Below are 26158 nucleotides of genomic sequence, written 5' to 3' on the forward strand. Positions count from 1 at the left end.
TGCGTGAGTTTTTCCACGCCTGTCGGTGACATCATTCGCCTGTGAGCACACCTTGTGGGAGGAGTCGTCCAGCCCCTCGTCGGAATTCCTTTGTCTGAGAAGTTGCTGAGAGACTGGCGCTTTGTTTGATCAAAATTTTTTCTAAACCTGTGAGACACATCGAAGTGGACACGGTTCGAAAAATTAAGCTGGTTTTCGGTGAAAATTTTAACGGCTGATGAGAGATTTTGAGGTGATACTGTCGCTTTAAGGACTTCCCACGGAACGGGACGTCGCGCAACGGTCCCAGGCGCCGTCGTCAGCTGTTTCAAGCTGAAAACCTCCACATTTCAGGCTCTATTGATCCAGGACGTCGTGAGAGAACAGAGAAGTTTCAGAAGAAGTCGGTTTCAGCATTTTATCCGGATATTCCACTGTTAAAGGAGATTTTTTTAATGAAAGACGTGCGGGCGGATTGCAGCTTCGGCTCACAGCCGCGGCGACGCTCCGCCACAGGAAAAACACCTCTGTTGGAAGCCTTAAGGACAAGTTGGAACATGTCCAGCTGTTAAACAATTTCTCATATACTCACTCCACTGAAAGCCATCAAAAGCCGCCTGGATTTTACAAATGGTTATCAACATGGAGGTGTTTTTCCTGTGCCGCCGCACCGCGCCGGCTGCGTCCCGACGCGCGGACCCGTCCGCACGTCTTTCATTAAAAAAATCTCCTTTAACAGTGGAATATCCGGATAAAATGCTGAAACCGACTTCTTTTGAAACTTCTCTGTTCTCTCACGACGTCCTGGATGAATAGAGGTTACACGTGGTCTGCGGTTGTGAGGCTGGTTGGATGTACTGCCAAATTCTCTGAAACGCCTTTGGAGACGGCTTATGGTAGAGAAATGAACATTCAATACACGAGCAACAGCTCTGGTTGACATTGTCAGCATGCCAATTGCACGCTCCCTCAATCTTGCAACATCTGTGGCATTGTGCTGTGTGATAAAACTGCACCTTTCAGAGTGGCCTTTTATTGTGGGCAGTCTAAGGCACACCTGTGCACTAATAATGGTGTCTAATCAGCATCTTGATATGGCACACCTGTGAGGTGGGATGGATTATCTCAGCAAAGGAGAAGTGCTCACTATCACAGATTTAGACTGGTTTGTGAACAATATTTGAGGGAAATGGTGATATTGTGTATGTGGAAAAAGTTTTAGATCTTTGAGTTCATCTCATACAAAATGGGAGCAAAACCAAAAGTGTTGCGTTTATATTTTTGTTGAGTGTATATAAAGACTGTAACATTCTTAAAATAAGGAACCAGTGCTGCAACACAATGACATTTCTCAATTATAAACTGCAACTGGAATAAATATATATAATTTAAAAGGACCTTGAAAGATGTTTGTCAGTATTTTCACAATAAAAGACTACATAATTCAACAGACTATAGTTAAAAATGTATTTGCTGTGATGTGTCTTAAAGTATATTCACAATTGTAAGTTCTGTTTGTCACAAGAAAAACTGTGTTCCTTCCATCTGTCCTTCTGTCCAGCCATAACAGAAAACCATCCACAACCCAAAGCCAGTGGTGGGCACAGCTAACCAAACAGTTAGCTTCGATAACAGTTAATCCACTAACTGAGAACTTATGCTATATAAAGCTAAACAGATAAACCCATAAAAAAAATAGTGGAAGTTACAGATAAAAGCTAAACCGATAACGTTCAGTATTGATTCAGTACAGTAGCAGCTGCTGACACAACAACGAGCCAGTGCTTCTGTGTCAGATTAGCTTTCTTTCACCAAAAGAGACCTCGTGACTAAGGAGGAGGACAGTTTCTCTGTACACATCATGACTCACTAAAAGACCCAGAATGTAGGTAAAGTTGAGGCCACGGAACGCTCCTTTTCTAGTAGCAGACATGGATTATCTGGAATATTAAAACAGTAAAACGCATAAAACTATACTATGCCAGTATGATAGCCATGCGAAAGGGAAAATAAGTGCATCTTAAATTTGGACCTGAATGTCTCTACAGAATCTGACTGTTTTATTCACGCAGGGAGATCATTCCACAGAACAGGGGCATGATAAGAGAAAGCTCTATGACCCACAAACGTCTTATTCACCCTAGGGACACAAAGTAGTCCTGCACCCTGAGAACGCAAAGCCCGGGCCGGTACGTAAGGATTAATTAGGTCAGCTAGGGAGTGAGGTGCCAGTCAATGAACAATTTTATAGACTGATGAGGCTGCACACGGACAACAGTATTAAACTCTTTGTATATTGTACCTAAAACTCTCGTGAATATATTCTCTGGGTTTATAGACATTGTTACCGTGTTTGTTTTATGTAAACATGCCAGAAGCTCAGGTTTATTAAAAGTTTTCAGGGTCTTACTGCCATACTGGCCCGTAGGTGGCAGTGTTCATGGCAATATCTGCCATATCCCATAATCCTTTGTGCACCAGAGAGCTGCTGCAGCCTCTTATTAACATAATGAAAAGCATAAAAATGTACATTTTGGCTGTATAATATTCATTTACAATTGTCATCATGTGGATACTCTGTGCTGTTTAGACCACAGCAACTGGCCAGTACTGCCATCTACTGGCCCGTAGATGGCAGTAGAGACCCTGAAAACTTTGTGTGGTCCAAACACTAAAACCTTAAAAATGAATGCATAACATTAAAACTGAAAGCTATAGCTGATATTTTCACTTTTTAAAATGCCAGATGTGACATTAATTTAAATTACTTGTCTGGAATTAGTTTTAACCATAAGTTAAAACGGTATGCCTGTTGATGATTTGCGTGATATGCTGGTGAGTCATTATGGTGTAAAGAGAAATGATCTCTCCCCCCCCCCCCCCCCCCCCCAATTAAAATCTTTGACTTCAGACTTCGCAAATGTGTTTAACTGTTAAGCTTTATTCGCTATGCTTGCAAAAATATGTTAGCGGTCTAAAAATTACTGGACCTAAATTTATCGGAAGCTAATTTTTCCGCTGATGGTTGTCAAAGTTATCTGAAAAGCTAATCCAATAATGACAACATTAGCTTTGATAATTAGCGGTTAGCAGATTAGTGGAATTGTGCCCACCACTGCCTAATACTCAAGAACCATTAAACTCTCAAAATTGTTTATACATTAATACCTGCAGGTCAAAGTTCTGCCTGCCAAAAATCATGCATTTCTGACATTTATAAATGCCTTTCATTTATTTTAGTGAATTTGTGTGTTCAAGTAGAAAATGTAAACAGAAGCCCTGAAATGTCACCCCTAAATGGTGACAAAAGCTGCCCTATTGTGTGGCAATGTCTATAGTGTTTATTAATATCTTTTGGCAAAAATAAGATGGCCTGACAGCAAAAAACAAATAAAACAAAATAAAAAAAAAAACCTTATAGTTGTGTCCCTGCAAGGGCAATATTAATTTATTTATCAAATCAATTTCATGAATATTATAACTAAAAAACTTCTTAAAATAGTTAGAAATTGTTATTTAAGAGCATTTACATACTTCACTACTTTAATACATTTACTAAAATATACATTTTTGGTATTTTCATCTTGTGGAAGTTCAGATAGATCAGTGTTGATTTATCCATGGAGATTGTGTTCATGGTTTCTAATTCTGGACTGATCCAACCTTCTCACCATGCCTGTTGAAAATCTGTGCAGTAAGCTTAGAATAATCCTATTAATAATCAAATTAATTGAAAATGACAGATGCAAAAACACAATTCGATATTATGATAAGTCATATCTCCCTTGTGGCCTCTGAGTCACGGAGTACTGCAACACCCAGTTAAAACAAAAATAGTTTCAGAGGCTTAAAGGGGATTTTTCCATTTTTAGGCACATTTCTTCTCTCATCTTCTCTCTGACAAATGATGCGTGATTTTGACGTCACTGCGTGCTGTTTGCAGGTAAACTTCTCTGAATGATTGACAGCTACGCTGACTAATAAGTCACCCTCACAGCAGCAGTTATAAATTATGGGATCCCAAACTGAGCTGATAGCAGATTGCAAACTGTGCTGTGACCGAAAAGCAGTGGGTGTGTAATTACAATGTACACCAGCTTCATAATCATAATGTATACTAATGTGTACATTATTGGCAGTGCTTCAACTCAGCTGTAATAGTCTCACACACCACGGATTCAACTCTCAGTTTCACACATGGTGACAAATCAGCAGTGATGCCGGTAACGCGTTACTCTAATCTAACCACTTTTTTTAGTAATGAGTAATCTAATGCATTAATCTTTCCAAATCAGTAATCAGATTAAAGTTACTTCTCCATGTCACTGTGCGTTACTATTATTTTTGCATTGTGGGTCAACAGCAGCATTAAACTTGGTCCGTGGGCAGGAAGCCGTGGCTCGACTGAACTGCCCACTTTAAGCGAGCTGTGAGCTTTTCATCCGCAGTTTTCTGCAGCAGCTACGACTCGTCCGCGCCTCTTAAAGCGCGGTGACAACAGCACACCCGCACTGAGCTTTACAAAGACATTTTTATGCTTTTTTTTCTCCTTTATTTAGAATTCTGAGCTGAGCAGCTCCGTATCTGCTCATTAAAAACAGCTGATCCTCTGCGACGCATCTACAACTAACACTATTTTCCACTCAAACCTAAACTCTCTTTCTGGGGAGCGCATGATGTGAAAACGCAATAAAACTTTCTTACCTGTAAATCTGGCCATGTTTTCTGCATAAATAAATGTTATCCATTCTTTGTGCTCAAATGCCAAAGCAGGGGCGAATCTAGATGGAATGGGGGCATGGGGCAAGGATGTGCCCCCCCCACAACACCCCTAGATTAAAGGTCCAGTTTTGAAGCCGTTTTTTTTTTTTTTACTACAACTAATAATACTACTTAAAATAATAATAATTTCGACAAGTAAAATGTTTAGAGAGAATTTAAATGTTAGAAAAATGTTAGAAAGTATTTCATAGTTACATTTATAAAAGCAGGGTGCAGTTGGCGTCGGGGTGATTGTGTCTTGTGTGTGTGTGTTTGTGCGTCAGCGTGAAATGGAGATGTCAGTCCTCCCGTGTTCGGGAGGACTGACTTCGGGACACGGAGGCTTCGGGAGGTCACTCGGGAGGAGCTTGGAGTCGAGCTGCTGCTCCTTCACATCGAAAGGAGTCAGTTGAGGTGGCTCGGGCATCTTTTCCGGATGCCCCCTGGACGCCTCGCTGGAGAGGTGTTCCGGGCACGTCCCATTGGGAGGAGGCCCCGGGTAAGATCCAGGACATGCTGGAGGGACTACATCTCTCGGCTGGCTTGGGAACACCTTGGGGTTGCCCCGGAGGAGCTGGGGGAGGTGTGTGTGGATCAGGAGGTCTGGGCGGCTTTGCTTGAGCTGCTGTCCCCGCGACCCGACTCCAGATAAAGCAGAAGAAAATGGATGGATGGATGGATGGACATTTATAAACAATGTAGGTTAGAAATTGCAAGTTTTAATGTTACAGTGCTGTCAACAGTTAAATATGAGGTAAAGAAAGAGGTCTTTATTTTACTTTTTATAAAACAAGTATTTATTTTCATTGAAGTCATGAAAGGGTGACTATAAAGTGAGTTTTGGCAAAACAGGTATCACTGTCATGTTGAGGTGGCAGAGGGTTGTTGTCAGCAGCTGGGGAAAGTAACTAAAAAAGTAACTAGTAAACTAACTTAGTTACTTTCAAGCAGTAATCAGTAATCAGTAATTGGATTACTTTTTCAAAGTAACTGTGGCAACACTGCAAATCAGTCCAGAAAAAGAAAAGAAAAATATTGTGTTTTCCGATATCAATTGCACTTGTACGAGGTCTCTTAGATAATAAACCAACCCTTTTATTTTTTTTTTAACTATATGGATTTGAATGACATGCGATTACACCAATCATGCTTGAACCCTCGTGCGCATGCGTGAGTTTTTTCACGCGTGTTGGTGACGTCATTTCCCTGTGGGCAGGCCTTGAGTGAGATGTGGTCCCGCCCTCTCGGCTGAATTCCTTTGTTTCACACGCTGCTCGAGACGGCGCGCGTTGCTTTATCAAAATTTTTTCTGGACCTGTGAGGAATATCCGAGTGGACACTATTCGAGAAATTAAGCTGGTTTTCTGTGAAAAGTTTAACGGCTGATGAGAGATTATGGGGTGTTTCTGTCGGTGTAAGGACTTCCCACGGAGCGGGACGTCCTGCAGCGCTTCCAGGCGCTGTCGTTGGCCTGTTTCGAGCTGAAAACATCCTAATTTAAGGCTTAATTCACCCAGGACATCGTGAGAGAACAGAGAAGATTCAGAAGAGGCCGGCATGAGGAATTTATGCGGACATTCCACTGTTTAAGGACATTTTTTTAATGAAAGACGTACGCGCAAATTCGCCAAGTTGTTTCCGTGACGACTCGGCAAATCTGTGTGCGCCGCGACAGGAAAAACACCTCCGTGTTGAAAACCATTTGTAGAATTCAGGCAGCTTTTAATGGCTTTCAACAAGTGAGTAATTGAGAAATTGTTTAACAGCTTGGGCATGTTCCAACTTGCCCGTTAAGATTTCCAACGGAGGTGTTTTTCCTGCCGCGACCCCCCGCGGTCGGGTCCAGCCCGACATGCGACTCTGCCCGCACGTTCTTTCATTACAAAATGACCGTTAACAATGGAATGTCCGAATAAACTCCTCATGCCGACTTCTTCTGAAAGTTCTCTGTTCTCTGACGACTTCCTGGGTCAACAGAGCCTGAAATGTGGAAGTTTTCAACTTGAAACGGCGAGACGCTGCCGCCTCGAAGCGCAGATCGCCGTCAGGTGCCGTGGACCGTCCTTAAAGCGACACTACCAGACCAAAATCTCTCATCAGCCGTTAAAATTTTTACCGAAAACCAGCTGAATTTATTGAATGGTGTCCACTCAGTTGTGCCTTACAGTTTTGAAAAAATTTTTATCAAACAAAGCAACAGTCTCTGAGCCATTCCTAAACAATGAAAAAAATCGACGAGCGGGTGGACGACTCCTCACTCAAAGACTGCCCACAGGCGAATGACGTAACCGACAGGTGTGAAAAAACTCTTGCATGCCCACGAGGGTTCAAGCATGTCTGATGTAATCACACGTGATTCAAATCCATATGGTTTTTGAAAAAATAATAAGGTCGGATACTTTTCTAATAGACCTCGTATATACAGTACGTCATCACCAAAGAACATAAGTTGTATTTGATAACTGTGAGGATTTACCATCCCTCTACTTATACTACCACAAACTGCTTAAAAAATAAGTTTAAAGAGTTTGCAGTATTGCTGACGTGAGAACTTTTACACTTAAATATAATGAACAAGTATTTTGCTGCATAAGTGGACATGAAGATAATTGGACAATAATGGGAACGCTCCCAACTCATAGTCCAATAGAACGTGACGTGAAAGTCATTAAAGTTGGTAATAAAACAAAGAGAACAAAGCTTAGGCGCACAGCTTCTGTGCTTCAGGATTCTAATTAAAAACAGCCCAAAGTCCAGCAGCTGCTTCCTGTGTGAGTGTGCATGACTGTGCGTGTCCGAGTGTGTAAACTGATCAGCCTGCTCAGATGTCTGTAAAGATGCAATCTTTTGATATTATCACATTAAAGTGCACGCACACACCCATAAATAGATGGCTGGTATGTCATGGAGGATCTGTGAGCTTCATAACTTTCGTGCATGTGCGATAATACACACGCAACCGTCCTGTCAGGAGTCCTGCACATGCAGAGTGTCCAGGGTCATGCCATTTATTTCACGGCTTTTCAACCTCAATCTGCAGCCAATAAAACTATCACAGCAGAGGTCAATGAAAGCAACACGGGAGGACTGACTTCTCCATTTCACGCTAACGCACAAACACACCCACAAGACACAATCAACCCCACGCCAACTGCACACTGCTTTGTACCCGCTGAGAAAACAATCACTGCCCAAGCTGATCAATTTCAGCATAACAATTAGTGTCCCTCTCAGCCGTGAACATGCAGCGCACCCACAACATAATAATATGTCAAACTCTGAAAAACTACAAGGTCTCACAGTGCAAACATCCTCAAAGGCCCTGAATGTCTTTTCTCACAACTGACGGTGTTCCAATCACACATTTTTGTGGACACTGATATGAGGCCAACACTGTCTGATCCAATTCCACACAGTATTTATTCTTTAAATATGTTTGCAATATGTTTAAATTAGGGAAAGACCGATAATCGGCTGAGCCATTTATTGGCTGAATATCGGCCATAACAATTATCGGCATCAGCCAATTATCGTCCATGGCCGATTATCAGCCCAGCCGATTATATCAGTCTGTCCCTACAGAGCACCCAGAGGGATTATCGTCTGATGTAGATTATTGGTCTATCCCTACAAAACACCCAGAGGGATTATCAGATGATGCAGATTATAGGTCTATCCCTACAGAGCACCCAGAGGGATTATCCTCTGATGCAGTTATCAGTCTATCCCTACAGAGCACCCAGAGGGATTATCCTCTGATGCAGTTATCAGTCTATCCCTACAGAGCACACAGAGGGATTATCATCTGATGCAGATTATAGGTCTATCCCTACAAAACACCCAGAGGGATTATCATCTGATGCAGATTATCGGTCTATCCCTACAGAGCACACAGAGGGATTATCATCTGATGCAGATTATAGGTCTATCCCTACAAAACACCCAGAGGGATTATCATCTGATGCAGATTATCGGTCTATCCCTACAGAGCACCCAGAGAGATTATCATCTGATGCAGTTATCAGTCTATCCCTACAGAGCACCCAGAGGGATTATCAGATGATGCAGATTACACAAATATATTCACATCTAGCAGCTAGACTTTGTTTAGCCGCATTTTTGGTTTGTGGATCACATTTTTTTTTTTATCTTTATGACAACTGATTCTTATCAATTTACTCCTGCACAGGAGGTCCACTTAAAAAATTTTGATTACACTGAACATAGATTTCATAATATTGATTATAATATAGATCCAGATTTTTTTTTTCTTAAAAATATTACTCATCATTGCAATTATTTTTCTGAGAAACAATTTAGCAAACTTACTGTGTTAAATGGGACATTCTTCATCATGCATTTTAAATTAAATGTGAAAAATCAAAAAATATCATTGTAAATTGTGTTTACAGAGAACCAGGATCAAACATAAAATTTTTTGTGGCAAAAGTTGATTGAGATGTAAGTCTGTATTTGTTTGTGGAGACTTCAACATTGACATTTCGTAAATCCTCACGGTCAAATGCATATAACTGAATTTACAAATTCTGTGTTTTGTTTGGGAATGTATCCAGTAATTACTCATCTAACTAGGATAACTGCGAACACAGCGACACTTATTGACAATATACTTACAAATGTTATCATGGGGAATTTGGGGGGGGGGGGGGGGGGTACTTATTAGTGATATCAGTGATCATCTGCCAGTTTTTGTAGTTTTGAATTCTTTCATAGACAAAATTGACCATACTGAAAGTACAAATTTGAAGAGGAAAATAACAGAGGAGACTTTGGAAAATCTTAGAATGGACTTAAGGGATCAAAACTGGAGTGACATTTACATTGAGGATATTGATCAATCCTATGAGTCATTCATTTCTATTATCTCTAATTTATATGATAAACATTGCCCTTTGGTATTAAATGTTGGAAATAAGCAAAATGTTGACAAACCGTGGATTACTAAGGGACTGCAAAATGCATGTAAAAAGAAAGATTTTCTGTACAAGCAATTCTTAAAACTAAGAACATCTGATGCTGAGAAAAGATATGACATATAAAAATAAGCTAACTAATATTATGCGATCTTGTAAAATGCAGTATTATAGTGATTTATTGGAAAAAATAAAACAAACATTAAGGGTACTTGGAAGATTTTAAATGAAATCATAAATAAGAGAAAAGGTGTTAAAGAATATCCTGCCCTTTTTTACACAAGTACTGGTACAGTTGTTAAGGAAAATAAAGCTATAGCAGATCATTTTAATGATTACTTTGTAAATGTGGGTAAAAATTTAGCTGATTTGATTGCGTCTGTTGTGTGGGCCGCTGAAGAGGAGGTACTGCTGGCCCACCACCACCAGAGGGCGCCCTGCCTGGAGTGCGGGCTCCAGGCACCAGAGGGCGCTGCCGCCGACGAAGGCTGTCAGGCTGACAGCTGTCACCCATTACTAGACACAGCTGACTGCACTCAGGACGGAGTATATCAGCAGGACAGCGTCTCCACCTCAGTGCCGAGATATCGCCTTGAGATTAAGGTAACCTACTCTGCTAGTATATATTTTGAGGACTCTGATAAACCTTGCTAAACTATTTCAGGACAGCTGATTACAGAAAGCACCTTGCTTGGATAAGTACTCACCTTCCTGCTTCATTATTTCAAGAGGTGGAGGCGGCTTCTCCCCTCTCCGTCTACTGGGTGCTGTCGCACCCATACCTGTGTGTTTGTGCTCTTTCCCGCCAGCAGTACCGGATCCGACGAGCGAAGGCAGTGGCCACCTGGGAATTCGGGACTTGGCGGTTCCAGTACTCCTGGTTTTCGGTGGCAGAGGAAATCTGGGTGGTTCCGGTTCGACGGGGACGGACGTCTCCTACCTTCGAGCCTGCCCACACAACACCAGCAGATTTCGACTTACAAAGTATTAATTGTTGTATTGGTTGTGCCCTGTTCACAACAGTAAAACTTGTTATTCACCTTTCTCTATTGTCCGTTCATTGCGCCCCCTGTTGTGGGTCCGTGTACCTACACTTTCACAACAGGATATCTCGGCCAGCGTCATGGATCCCGAGGGGCGTCAACCGGCTGTTGAACGGCCAATGGAAGAACAGGGCGCAGCGGCGGCTTCGGGAGGGGTAATCGGTGAGTTGCAGCGGATCCTCACCGCTTTCACCACTCGGATCGATTTTATGACCGAGCAGCACGTTCTCCTAAACCGCAGGGTGGAGGCTCTCGCCGCACAAATGGAAGCGCGCCCTCCGGGCGCCGCTGCGGCTCTCCCTCCCGAGGACCCTGCGTGTGAGAATGACGTTCCACTGGTTGTTCAACGGCCCCTTCCTCCGTCCCCTGAAGCATACATAAGCCCTCCAGAACCGTACGACGGCTGTGTGGAGACGTGCGCGGACTTCCTTATGCAATGTTCGCTCGTCTTCGCTCAGCGTCCCGTGATGTACGCAGCTGATGCTAGCAGGGTAGCTTATGTGATAAATCTGCTTCGCGGGGAGGCACGCGCTTGGGCTACAGCGCTCTGGGAACAGAGCTCACGGCTCCTTCAGTCATACGACGGGTTTGTACGGGAGCTCAGAACGGTGTTCGATCATCCCAACAGAGGAGAGTCCGCTTCAACCGCATTACTGTCCATACGACAGGGACGTCGGAGCGCAGCTGCCTATGCAGTCGCCTTCCGCATCGCGGCAGCGAGATCCGGCTGGAATAGCACTGCCCTCCGCGCTGCCTTTGTAAATGGATTGTCTCTGGTCCTAAAAGAGCACCTGGTGGCTAAAGACGAACCGCGGGATTTAGACGGGCTCATTGATCTGGTCATACGGCTTGACAACCGGTTAGAGGAACGTCGCCGGGAGCGAGGCGAAGGGCGTGGCCAGGCACGGGTCGTCCCTCTCCCTTCCGGGTCCAATCGAGTTCCGCCGTCCCCACGCTCCTCTGTTCCGGCGCTCCGTGCGCTTACGGCTCCCCCTGCTGACGAAGCTATGGACACGAGCAGGGCAACATTTAGGGCACCTGAAGCACAAAGGAGGCGGGCCCACGGAGCTTGTTATGTTTGTGGCTCGAGTGAGCATATGGCAAACGATTGCCCCGAGCGGTTAAACTCCAACGCCCGCCCCTAGAGACTGGGCCAGGGGTGGGCCAAAACATGCACGTGGGACACACCCACATTGCTACACGACTCCCAGTCACGATCCTATATGAGGATTCAACCCTGAAAGCCCCAGCACTGGTGGACACGGGCTCTGAGGGGAATCTGCTTGACAGCAGATGGGCCAGGGAGATAGGGCTCCCTCTGGTGGCTCTTACCTCGCCTGTGCAGGTTCGGGCACTAGATGGCTCCCTACTCCCACCAATCACGCACAAGACACCTCCAGTAACTCTGGTGGTGTCAGGCAACCACCGGGAGGTGATCGAGTTCTTCGTGACTCAGGCCACCTCCCGTGTGGTTTTGGGTTTTCCCTGGATGCTAAAGCACAATCCCCGGATTGATTGGCCGTCCGGGGTAGTGGTACAGTGGAGCGAAACCTGCCATCGGGAGTGTCTCGGTTCCTCGGTTCCTCCTGGCTCCCAAGCTAAGGAGGAGGTCCGAGTCCCGCCCAATCTGAAGGCGGTGCCAGCGGAGTACCATGACCTCGCTGACGTGTTCAGCAAGGATCTGGCCCTCACGCTACCTCCCCACCGTCCGTATGATTGTGCCATTGATTTGGTTCCAGGCAGTGAGTTTCCGTCCAGTAGGCTGTACAACCTCTCACGGCCGGAACGCGAATCCATGGAGACCTACATCCGGGACTCTTTAGCTGCCGGGTTGATCCGGAATTCCACCTCACCGATGGGCGCAGGTTTCTTTTTTGTGGGTAAAAAGGATGGCGGACTTCGTCCATGCATTGATTATAGGGGGTTGAACGAGATCACGGTTCGCAATCGATACCCGTTGCCCTTGTTGGATTCGGTGTTCACCCCCCTGCATGGAGCCAAGATGTTCACCAAGCTGGATCTTAGGAATGCGTATCATTTGGTTCGGATTCGGAAGGGAGACGAATGGAAGACGGCATTCAACACCCCCTTAGGTCATTTTGAGTACCTGGTCATGCCGTTCGGTCTCACTAATGCTCCCGCGACCTTCCAAGCGTTGGTAAACGATGTCTTGCGGGACTTCCTGCACCGGTTTGTCTTCGTATATCTAGACGATATACTCATCTTTTCCCCGGATCCTGAGACTCATGTCCGGCATGTCCGTCAGGTCCTGCAGCGGTTGTTGGAGAACCGTCTGTTTGTGAAGGGCGAGAAGTGTGAGTTCCACCGCACTTCTTTGTCCTTCCTGGGGTTTATCATCTCCTCTGACTCCGTCGCCCCGGATCCGGCCAAGGTTGCGGCGGTGAGAGATTGGCCCCAACCCACTAGCCGTAGGAAGCTGCAACAGTTCCTCGGCTTCGCTAATTTCTACAGGAGGTTCATCAAGGGCTACAGTCAGGTAGTTAGCCCCCTGACAGCCCTGACCTCTCCAAAAGTTCCCTTCACCTGGTCGGACCGGTGCGAGGCCGCGTTCAAGGAGTTGAAACGGCGCTTCTCGTCTGCACCAGTTCTGGTGCAGCCCGATCCTAGCCGCCAGTTAGTGGTTGAAGTGGATGCCTCGGACTCAGGGATAGGAGCGGTGCTCTCCCAGAGCGGGAAGACCGATAAGGTCCTTCACCCGTGTGCCTATTTTTCTCGCAGGTTGACCCCCGCTGAACGGAATTATGACGTCGGCAATCGGGAACTCCTTGCTGTGAAAGAGGCCCTCGAAGAGTGGAGACATCTGTTGGAGGGAACAGCCGTGCCATTCACGGTTTCACTGACCATCGGAACCTGGAGTACATCAGGACCGCTAAGCGTCTGAACCCCAGGCAAGCCCGCTGGTCATTGTTCTTTGGCCGTTTTGACTTCCGGATTACCTACCGCCCCGGGACCAAGAACCAGCGATCGGATGCATTGTCCCGGGTGCACGAAGAGGAGGTCAGAACGGAACCGTCGGATCCCCCGGATCCCATCATCCCGGAGTCCGCTATCGTGGCCGCCCTCACCTGGGACGTGGAGAAGACCGTCCGGGAGGCCCTGACCCGTGTCCCGGACCCCGGAAACGGACCAAAGAACAAACTATACGTCCCACCAGAGGCCAGGGCCGCAGTCCTAGACTTCTGTCACGGTTCTAAGCTCTCCTGTCACCCAGGGGTGCGAAGGACCGTGGCAGTCGTCCGGCAACGCTTCTGGTGGGCATCCCTGGAGACCGACGTCCGGGACTACGTCCAGGCTTGTACCACCTGTGCCAGGGGCAAGGCCAATCATCAGAAGACCTCAGGGCAGCTACAGCCACTGCCCGTGCCTCATCGCCCCTGGTCCCACATCGGCCTGGACTTCGTCACGGGTCTCCCGCCGTCCCAGGGAAAGACCGTCGTCTTCACGATAGTGGACCGTTTCTCCAAGGCGGCCCACTTCGTGGCCCTCCCGAAGCTCCCTACGGCCCAGGAGACAGCGGACCTCCTGGTCCACCACGTCGTCCGTCTGCATGGCATACCATCAGACATCGTCTCCGATCGCGGTCCCCAGTTCACCTCACATGTCTGGAGGAGCTTCTGCCGGGAACTGGGGGCCTCGGTCAGCCTTTCGTCCGGGTACCACCCCCAGACCAACGGGCAAGCAGAGCGGGCCAACCAAGAACTGGAGCAGACACTACGCTGTGTGACAGCCGCGCACCCGACGGCCTGGAGTACCCACCTGGCCTGGATCGAGTACGCCCACAACAGCCAAGTGTCATCAGCCACCGGCCTCTCCCCGTTTGAGGTGTGCTTGGGGTATCAGCCCCCCTTGTTTCCGGTGGTCGAGGGAGAGGTCGGTGTGCCCTCGGTCCAGGCCCACCTACGGAAGTGCCGTCGGGTGTGGCGTGCTGCCCGCTCTGCTTTGTTGAAGGCCCGGACGAGGGCGAAGAAACATGCAGACCGGCGGCGGGCCCCGGCCCCCACGTACCGTCCTGGGCAGGCAGTGTGGTTGTCCACCAAGGACATTCCCCTTCAAGTGGACTCCCCCAAGCTCCAAGAACGGTACATCGGTCCCTTCAAGGTTGTCAAAGTCATCAATCCCGCCGCAGTGAGGCTTCAGCTTCCGGCCTCACTGCGGATCCACCCAGTATTCCACGTCTCCCGGATAAAGCCCATCACACCTCACCCCTCTGCACCCCGGGTCCGGCACCACCTCCTGCCCGGATCATCGACGGGGAACCGGCTTGGACCGTGCGCCGGCTCCTTGATGTCCGTCGAATGGGCCGGGGTTTTCAGTACCTGGTGGACTGGGAGGGGTACGGCCCCGAGGAGCGCTCCTGGGTGAAGAAGGGCTTCATCCTGGACCCGGCCCTCCTGGCCGACTTCTACCGACGCCATCCGGACAAGCCCGGCCGTGCGCCAGGAGGCGCCCGTTGAGGGGGGGGTCCTGTTGTGTGGGCCGCTGAAGAGGAGGTACTGCTGGCCCACCACCACCAGAGGGCGCCCTGCCTGGAGTGCGGGCTCCAGGCACCAGAGGGCGCTGCCGCCGACGAAGGCTGTCAGGCTGACAGCTGTCACCCATTACTAGACACAGCTGACTGCACTCAGGACGGAGTATATCAGCAGGACAGCGTCTCCACCTCAGTGCCGAGATATCGCCTTGAGATTAAGGTAACCTACTCTGCTAGTATATATTTTGAGGACTCTGATAAACCTTGCTAAACTATTTCAGGACAGCTGATTACAGAAAGCACCTTGCTTGGATAAGTACTCACCTTCCTGCTTCATTATTTCAAGAGGTGGAGGCGGCTTCTCCCCTCTCCGTCTACTGGGTGCTGTCGCACCCATACCTGTGTGTTTGTGCTCTTTCCCGCCAGCAGTACCGGATCCGACGAGCGAAGGCAGTGGCCACCTGGGAATTCGGGACTTGGCGGTTCCAGTACTCCTGGTTTTCGGTGGCAGAGGAAATCTGGGTGGTTCCGGTTCGACGGGGACGGACGTCTCCTACCTTCGAGCCTGCCCACACAACACCAGCAGATTTCGACTTACAAAGTATTAATTGTTGTATTGGTTGTGCCCTGTTCACAACAGTAAAACTTGTTATTCACCTTTCTCTATTGTCCGTTCATTGCGCCCCCTGTTGTGGGTCCGTGTACCTACACTTTCACAACAGCGTCCTCTGAACTGCGTTCTTTGGATTACTGTAAAACAATTAATAAAATTTCGGATTCAATGTTCATTAAAGAAACTGATGAATATGAAATAATTGACATTGTTTGTACCCTCAAGGGGAAAAGATCAGTTGATAGTGATAGTTTTGATATGTATTTGATTAAAAATATTATTGATTTTATTGTTAGACCCTTTACGTATATTTGTAACCTGTCACTAATGACTGGGAAATTTCCTTTCAGAATGAAATTGGCTAAAGTGATACTGCTGTTTAAATCTGGAGACAAACATGTCTTCTCAAATTATAGACCAATCTCACTCCTGCCACAATTTTCCAAAATTTTGGAAAAGGTATTTTTAAAGAGGTTATATGATTTCATAACTAAACATCACATACTTAGTGAACAGCAATATGGTTTTAGAAAAAAAAATTGCACTACTTCACTGGCTGTAATTGATTGTGTTGAACAGATTACAAATGCAATTGAAAATAAGCAATATACTGTTTTTTTTTTGTTTGTTTTTTTGATTTACAGAAAGCATTTGATACTATAGACCACACTGTGCTATTGGACAAACTACAGAGGTATGGTATCAGGGGACTGGCATATGATTGGATAGTTAGCTATTTATATAATAGATATCAGTGTGTACATATTGGTGGGGCAAAATCTGAACTCATGAAAATTACTTGTGGGGTGCCCCAGGGTTCAGTTCTGGGCCGTTGTTGTTTCTTCTGTATATTAATGACATATGTTTGGTCTCCAAGTCCGTCAGTTGTATTTTGTTTGCTGATGATACGACTGTGTTTTGTAGTGGGGATCACTTGGGACAGGCCTTGGACATGATGGAGAAGGAGCTACAGATGTTTAAACAATGGTTTGATTCAAACAAATTATCGCTCCACTTTGGTAAGACAAAGTGTATTCTACTTGGAAACAAGTCCAGGATTTTCTGCAGAAATTTATTATTAAATGATATTGAAATTGAAATTGTAACTGATACAAAATTTCTTGGTGTTGTTATTAATGATAAACTGAGCTGGAAAATGCATATTAATTTTGTTAAATCCAAAATGTCAAAAGCCATTGCAATTCTGCATAAAGCACAAGATTTAATTTCCCAACACTCATTAACTATTTTATATCACTCATTGTTCGTTCCATACATGACCTACTGTATTGAGGTATGGGGAAATACATATAAAACTAATACTAATCCAATATTTTTGTTGCAAAAGAAAGCTGTAAGAATTATTTGTAACAAATCACATTGTGAGCCAATGAATCCATTGTTTGCCTGTTTACATATTCTAAAATTCTGGGACTTGGTTGATTACTTTACAATACCAATTATGTATAAAGTTAAAAATAAATTGCTGCCACAACATGTCCAGGATCTGTTTAAACTGAGGGACTCCAGTTATAATTTGAGAGGAATTTTATTGTTTGAAAAATCAAGGATCCAAACTACTAAAAAAAGACATTGTGTATCTGTCAAAGGTGTTAACATCTGGAACAACTGTCCCGACAACATTAAAGTACTTGATACGCTAGTAGGCTTTAAAAGACATTACAAGAATAACAAAATTGCATGCTATAGTTGAAGATTTAGGTCTATTGATTTATTACTTTCGGGTTTGTGTGTTGTGTGCCAGTATTGTCTGGTTATATTTTGTAAATTTGAGTTTATTCACTAAGTTTGCACGTTTTTTCTTTTTGGTATTGTCATTGTGTGTGCGTATGTATGTATGTACATGTATATATACGTATGCAGTGGTGGGCACAGATAACCAAAAAATTAACTTTGATAACAGATAATAAGATAACTGAAAAGTTATCTTTGATAAAGATAACCCCATAAACCACCCAAAAATTTATCTGAAATTACAGATAATTGATCAATTCCAGTGTTGTCTATGGGACATTTGCAGTTACTAAAGAGCTGAAATTGATTTTTAACACAATCACTTTTGAAAGCATCAAAAGACCTAAAAAATAAGCAAGAATGTTTGACCATGCTGCCCCCTGCAGGAAACAGCACAGACAAATCCTGAGAGCACCCAAAAAATCAACTCTTTACTAATCATAATCATTTTGATTTCAACATTCTGCCCCTGCTGGAAGCTCTTGTTTACAACAATGCTCCCACAACAGAGGCACACTGAGCGCAGCCATAAAACCAGCTCCCTATCAATTTCAACACTCCGGTCAGGCGGAGGTCTTGAAAAATAAAGTCATACTAACTTATGGTTTTTTGAAAATACTGATAGAATAACTCCATTAATTTCAATTCTGTCATTTGTACAAAGTTAAAATATAACATATATCTTTTAATGTTGAATAAGGCACTAATTCTGAGGTTTTGTAACAAACACAGACCGCAAAGCATTCTGGGTAAAAGTGCTAAACAGTGATTGGTTCAGTAATCCATTATGTAAACCAGCACGTTAATGTGACGTGTGTCGTGTGTTGGTTTAAAGATAAATGTGCTTTTGTAAAATATTACATTTTTATTTGTAAAAACAGGCATTTTTACGGAGCCCTGGAAGTGTCATCACCATTGCATGTTTTAAAACTTTTATGATGTTGTAAAACGTGCACTCAATATTAGTAAGTAAGTAAGTAAATTTATTTATATAGTGCCTTTCACAGACATAAGGCCATGTACACACGTTGTCAGGTATTTGTAAAACTGAATATCTTACCCTTTCAGTTTGGGGAAAAAACTTCATCCACACTACATCGTTTAAAAAAAAAATCCATCCACATCGAACCGTATAAATGTGTTGTAATTAGTCTGCCAAACCTTTGGGTGGCGGTACGGATTAAAATTCTATCCAATCAGGAGCCTTATTCTCTTGTCGTCACTTCCACAAAAACTAAAATCATGGCGCCAACCTCGTTCGTGTGGACAGATAAGGAGTCGGAATTACTTCTAACCGTAGTTTTAGAATACAAAGTTAACAAATATATGCACACAAAAAGCGCCTGGACAATGGACAATACCAACAATTTGAGAGCAGCCATGTACCCAGAGATTTAATACTGCCATGAACAGTCCTGGCCAGTAGATGGCAGTAGCGGCCTTGAAAAAATGTCAAACAAAATTCCAGATAATCCGTGTCTGATACTTTTAAGATGCGTGGAATTTAACAAACGCAAATACACTAACGTCTATAAACCCAGAGAATATATTCACGAGAGTTTTAGGCACTAGAGTTTAATGCTGTTATCTGTGGACCCTGAACAGAGTGTCTGAAATGCATTTGTCCTGTCATGAACGTCTGAGATTACCTTATGCGACCCATAATGCATTGCTGCCTGGCACAGCATGTGCTCACAAAACCTTAAAAATTAGCACATTACTTTAAAACGAAAACATATATCTGATATTTTCTCTTTATAATCTTCAGACATGACAATAATTTTAAATAACTTGTCTAAAATGAGTGGTTAAAATTTGAACCATACTCACTCGATACTCGATACTCACTCGACTGAAAGCCATCAAAAGCGGCCTAAATCTTACGAATGGTTATCAACACGGAGGTGTTTTCATGTGGCGCCACGCGATGAGCGGCTGCATCCCGATGCGCGAATCCGTCCGCACGTCTTTCATTACAAAATCTCCTTTAACAGTGGAATGTCTGGATAAACTGCTGATCCCGACCTCTTCTGAAACTTCTCTGTTCTCTCACGACGTCCTGGGTTACCAGAGGTTTAAAGTTGGAAGTTTTCAGCTCGAAACAGGCTGACGACGGCGGCTCAGGGCGCGGCTCGCCATCCGTCTCTGAGGGCAGTCCTTAAAGCGACAGTAACACTCCATAATCTCTCATCAGCCCTTAAATTTTTCACCGAAAACCGTCTGAATTTCTCGAATGGTGTCCACTCGGATCTGCCTCACAGTTTCTGAAAAATTTTTGATAAAGCAAAGCGCCAGTCTCTCAACAAGTTGTCAGACAAAGGAATTCCGACGGGAGGGGTGGACCAGTGCTCACTCAAAGCCTGCCCACAGGCGAATGACGCAACCGACAGGCGTGAAAAAACTCACGCATGCGCACGAGGGTTCAAGCTTGGCTGACGTAATCGCACGTGATTCAAATCCATATAGTTTTTAAAAAAAAATAAAAAGGTCCGTTTCTTTTCTCACAGACCTCGTACATATATATATATATATATATATATATATGTGTGTGTGTGTGTGTGTGTGTGTGTGTAGATGTGTAGATATGTAGATATATATATGTGTAGATGTGTAGATATGTAGATATGAAATTTTGTTTGTGTGTATTTTTTAGTATAAGGGGTGGGTATTTATAAGCTCTGCTTCTGCCCTCACCCTTTCGGCCACGCAGGACATTTGTAAAGTTGCTTTGTTATGAGGTTTTGTTTTTTTTTATTGTGTGCCGAATAAACTCATTCATTCATTCATTCATTCATTCATTATCATTCTATCCCTGCAAAACACCCAGAGGGATTATCATATATTCTTATGGCCTCAGACAGTGAACTCATCTCTACAATTGTTCTGTTAGACCTCAGTGCTGCTTTTGATACTGTTGACCATAAAATTTTATTACAGAGATTAGAGCATGCCATAGGTATTAAAGGCACTGCGCTGCGGTGGTTTGAATCATATTTATCTAATAGATTACAATTTGTTCATGTAAATGGGGAACCTTCTTCACAGACTAAGGTTAATTATGGAGTTCCACAAGGTTCTGTGCTAGGACCAATTTTATTCACTTTATACATGCTTTCCTTAGGCAGTATTATTAGACGGCATTGCTTAAATTTTCATTGTTACGCAGATGATACCCAGCTTTATCTATCCATGAAGCCAGAGGACACACACAAATTAGCTAAACTGCAGGATTGTCTTACAGACATAAAGACATGGATGACCTCTAATTTCCTGCTTTTAAACTCAGATAAAACTGAAGTTATTGTACTTGGCCCCACAAATCTTAGAAACATGGTGTCTAACCAGATCCTTACTCTGGATGGCATTACCCTGACCTCTAGTAATACTGTGAGAAATCTTGGAGTCATTTTGATCAGGATATGTCATTCAAAGCGCATATTAAACAAATATGTAGGACTGCTTTTTTGCATTTACGCAATATCTCTAAAATTAGAAAGGTCTTGTCTCAGAGTGATGCTGAAAAACTAATTCATGCATTTATTCCTCTAGGCTGGACTATTATAATTCATTATTATCAGGTTGTCCTAAAAGTTCCCTGAAAAGCCTTCAGTTAATTCAAAATGCTGCAGATAGAGTACTAACGGGGACTAGAAGGAGAGAGCATATCTCACCCATATTGGCCTCTCTTCATTGCTTCCTGTTAATTCTAGAATAGAATTAAATTCTTCTTCTTACTTATAAGGTTTTGAATAATCAGGTCCCATCTTATCTTAGAGACCTCATAGTACCATATCACCCCAATAGAGCGCTTCGCTCTCAGACTGCAGGCTTACTGTAGTTCCTAGGGTTTGTAGAGTAGAATGGGAGGCAGAGCCTTCAGCTTTCAGGCTCCTCTCCTGTGGAACCAGCTCCCAATTCGGATCAGGGAGACAGACACCCTCTCTACTTTAAGATTAGGCTTAAAACTTTCCTTTTTGCTAAAGCTTATAGTTAGGGCTGGATCAGGTGACCCTGAAACCATCCCTTAGTTATGCTGCTATAGAGTTAGACTGCTGGGGGTTCCATGATGCACTGAGTGTTTTCTTTCTCTTTTTGCTCTGTATGCACCACTCTGCATTTAATCATTAGTGACTGATCTCTGCTCCCCTCCACATGCATGTCTTGTCAGGGTTCTCTCCCTCAGCCCCAACCAGTCCCCAGCAGAAGACTGCCCTCCCTGAGCCTGGTTCTGCTGGAGGTTTCTTCTTCTGTTAAAAGGGAGTTTTTCCTTCCCACTGTCGCCAAGTGCTTGCTCACAGGGGGTCGTTTTGACCGTTGGGGTTTTTACGTAATTATTGTATGGCCTTGCCTTACAATATAAAGCGCCTTGGGGCAACTGTTTGTTGTGATTTGGCGCTATATAAATAAAATTGATTGATTGATTGATCTAATGATATGCAGATTATCGGTCTATCCCTACAAAACACCCAGAGTGATTATCATCTGATGCAGATTATCGGTCTATCCCTACAAAACACCCAGAGGGATAATCGTCTGTTGCAGTTATCAGTCTATTCCTACAGAGCACCCAGAGGAATTATCAGATGATGCAGATTTTCAGTCTATCAGTCTGGATACTTTTGCTGCTTGTTCTCTTCAGAGATTCACTTGCGTTGTGAGGGAACATCAGCCATGTCGTGCATTTCTCTGGTCATGATCCAGCACATACTTTAGGTGCCTCAGTGTTGAGGACCCAAGCAGCTGCAGAAAGCCAAGGACATGACCACATTTTGTCTGGCTGCTGTTGATATATGGTTACTTTGGAGAAGTAGGGATGGACTGGTTCGTTGCCTTTCAGGACTCAATATGGCTCCATGGTGGAGGACTCACCACTGAACATGCTCCCAGTCTTGACAGTCTTCTACATTTTCTTTAGTGACAGATGGAACCTTAAAACAGGGATTGTTGCAACATTTTATTATGACGTGCTGAAATCAACCTGCTGTGTTTAGCAGCACAAAAGTCTCCCTCCACCTCACAATGCCAACAGATGGATGGAGGCAGAACTAAAGTGTTTATATCTCTCTTTGCTTCCATAGAAGAGATTTTATGATAGCCAGCAGATATTTTATAGTTATTTGGGTATTTGGGAGATGGTCCATGGGTAGACAAAAGGAGAGTAGATCCTGACTCGTCATGTATGAGATCTTTCTCAGAATCCACAAGAGTCCTGATCTCGTAATTACAAGATCTTTCTCATAATCACAAGATCCTGATCTCCTGATCAAAACATCCTGATCTTGTAATTTATGAGATCTTTTCTCATAATTACAAGATCAGCAGTCTTTATTTATTTTTTTTGTTTGTTTTTTTTTATCCAGTGAATGCAATATGCTTCTGTAACATCCTTGCATTACAATGGAGAGATGAACTGAAAGGTCAGGAGGTTTTGTAGTGTAGACTGTTTGGCTTTTAACTTGGACTTTTGGCCGTTCTATACACAGTCCCTGCATGGTTCAGAGGCTATATGCAATTGGACAAACTAACTTCTTTGGCTGCTCCCATTTGGGTCACTTGGAAGATCATCCATCTCCATCTAAACATATGCCTAAATATAAGGATTAAATCCTCACTTTACAGCCTGTTTTCTTTGGATATGTCAGGCGATGGACACATAATAGTTCCAAGTCAATGAATATGTCTTGGACTTCATTTCCATCAATCACTAATAAATACAAACAGGTATGCTCCTCTGTGAAATCTTCTTGCGGGTGATTGTGAAGGAGACTAGTGAGTGAAGCCATCCAAGACACCTATGACCTCTCTGAAAGAGTGATAGGATTCTGGGATGTGACTGGAGAAACTGTGCATAGGTTTTTTCTGTACATCACCAGTTTTTACAGCTTCATGGTGGAGTGGAACTGACAATAAGTCACCTTTGCTGGAAGGCACATGAAAGACTGAAACCTATATTAGTTCCACCTCCTCATCGTAGATACCAGTTCCTGATGGACACCTTTCATCATATAAGTGATGAGCTCTTGCTGAATCTGACACATGTAAGAGGCCACCATATGCAAAAATAAATAATAAACAAAACAACATGAGACCCATTATTCCAACACAACAATGCCGGGTGTGTAAATCGCATCTTTCTCAGCAATACATCAAAAACTGGCTTTTGATTAACTTACATCATCATCTATTTCATCATCATCATCAGGAGATGAGTCGTCTTTGGGGGTTAGAGTTTATGTTAGGGTCACAGGTCAGAGTCCTCCCGTTGCAGTCACTGTATTCTGTTATTGTGGAAGGACAGACAGTTGAAGGCTGCGGTAGCTCCAAGGACTCCGGTCGCAGTCTGCTGTTTCCCACAACTCCGAGTGCCTCACCCTTGTGCACCTCGCTATCCTCCTCCTCACCCCCCCTCCCCTGACAAAAGACGCTCCCTTCCTCCACTCGTGTCTCGCCTTTTCAGGCTCGGGGCTCTTCCCAAACTGTTCCAACTGGAGCGACGGCTTCCCCATGAGCTGCCACACCCACGGGAGGAAGGGGAGAATGTGGGCTGGGACTGGAGTGGCCCTGGAGAGACAGGAGGCAGGTGACCAAAATGGGAGGTTGGTTACTTCATATGAATTAGTGTACATCAGTTATGTAGTTCAGAGACTGTATTATTTATTTATTTTTTAACTTTAGTCCTGGAGGTGATATTTATTTGTTTTTAAGCAATGGCACCATATAAAAAACAGCTCTCAACAAAATTTGGTGGCTATGTGGGTCTTGGGTCAAGGACAAGTAGCGTAGTCTTTGAGGTGGATCTGTTGTGGGCTGGGGTGTTTGGCTGGCTTGGTTTTTGTTTTCTGTTTCTCCCACCAGGTGGTATGCATTCAGGACTGAGTGGCTGAGCATTAGGACCTCACCCTGAACACCTGAGGCTTGTTATCACGAGCAGGTCATCAGGACTCACAGCTGTGGTGTATTTTGTCTTGATCAGAGATTGCTGCATTTTAAACTTGAATGCACAGTGTGTGATTGCCAGAGACTCGACCTTGTGAGCAGATGTGTTGAGATCAACGTCAGGAGAACAATCTCACCATGCACAGACGCAGAGACCGCTCCAGGTTTGACGCCACAGTCCTGTGAAGGAGGATTGGGTGAGGTCTCACGCTCTTCAGCACACTTCCTGAGGTAATTTGGTTTTGGTGACTTTTGTGAAGTAATGACAGTGGATTGTGGTGTCCCTCACACCTTGTGTTGGTGAGCTGTCACGTTATGCTAATTGTCTAATCAGCTTCTGCTGCAGTGGAGACTTGACTGAGTTTGTTCCGTGCCTGCAGGGGGTGAGAAAGCTGATGAGAGATTTAAGCCAGGAAGTGTTTGATGATTGCGTGCACCTTTGAGTTGTGTCTCTCTGTGTGGAGTTGGACTCACCTCATGTTTTCTTTCTTCACAGACTTGGTTTGTTGCGGCCACCTGGGGGGGTGTCTGCGGGGTCCCTGGGTCCGAACTGCCTGTGGCTCTGGACCGTTTGTGCTGTTGAGAGCGCGCCGTGTTTCCACCTCACCAGACCGCGGACTTTTTATTGTTTAGCACATCACTCACTGTTATGTTTATTAAATTCTGTTATCCTTTGAACCGTGCTCTGCTTATTTTATGCTGGGTCCTTTCAAACGCATGGGTCGGTGCTCCGGACCAGCGTCCGAAACATAACAGGATCTGGATGTGGCTCCAGGTCAGTGTTGTTTAAAGTACTGGAAAATCACACTTAAGTAAAAGTACAGATACCCATTAAAAAAAAATGACTTTGGTAGAAGTTCAAGTCACCGATTGAAATACTACTCAAGTAAAAATCTTAAAGTATCTAGTATTTATTGTACTTAAGTATGACAAGTAATGTACAAGTAAATGTACTCAAGTAGAAAGTAAAAGTCACTACTCACTACTCACTAGGTGTTCACAGGAAACACTTATTTATAGTTATTTTCATGTTTACATGATTTGATCTTTCCTGTTGTGTTTTGTTTCATTAGGTTTCTTTTGTCTCTTTCTCTAAAATTGTATTGTAACATTATTAGTCTATTATTGTTGACTATTTTGTCTATTATGTAGACTATTATTTGTTTTTGCGATTATTATTAATATATGAATAAAATAAATGTAAAAAAAAATACAATTTGACTTTTTACGACAACGAACGCTGAGTCAATTACACAGAAAACAAGTCAACACAAATGTGCTGATGCAAACAGCTTAATGCTAACTTTAACATTGAAAACGCCATAGACATGCTAACGCGTTAGCATCGGTCCCGTTTTTAAGTTATAAAATACATCTATTAACTGTTTCAGAAGACCATAACAGGTCGGTTAACATAAAATATTAAATATTACTCACAGACATATGCTCTTCAGGGTTTTAGCGGGGAAAAAAACAATGACTCCACGAATCGTAGATCAAAGCACTGCTTCAATCTGCGAATCACTGCTTTGATTGGTTCAATGTTCAAAGCAAAGCCGTGGCTGCAGAAAAGCTGATTACAGACCCGCTGCAGATCTGTAATCAATGTAGAGAAATTATAATTTTCTGACAACACCCCACAAGTGCG

General features: G+C 44.1%; 1 protein-coding gene across 3 annotated transcripts in view; it reads right to left on the minus strand.

Annotated features, from left to right (window-relative positions):
• The window catches only part of cacna1ha (calcium channel, voltage-dependent, T type, alpha 1H subunit a), a 483986-nt gene that overhangs the window by 91262 nt on the left and 366566 nt on the right, over window positions 1-26158 (minus strand). The gene's annotated exons all lie outside the window — the stretch shown is intronic.

The sequence above is a fragment of the Thalassophryne amazonica genome, chromosome 16, assembly GCF_902500255.1.
Source record: "Thalassophryne amazonica chromosome 16, fThaAma1.1, whole genome shotgun sequence".
NCBI lineage: Eukaryota > Metazoa > Chordata > Actinopteri > Batrachoidiformes > Batrachoididae > Thalassophryne > Thalassophryne amazonica.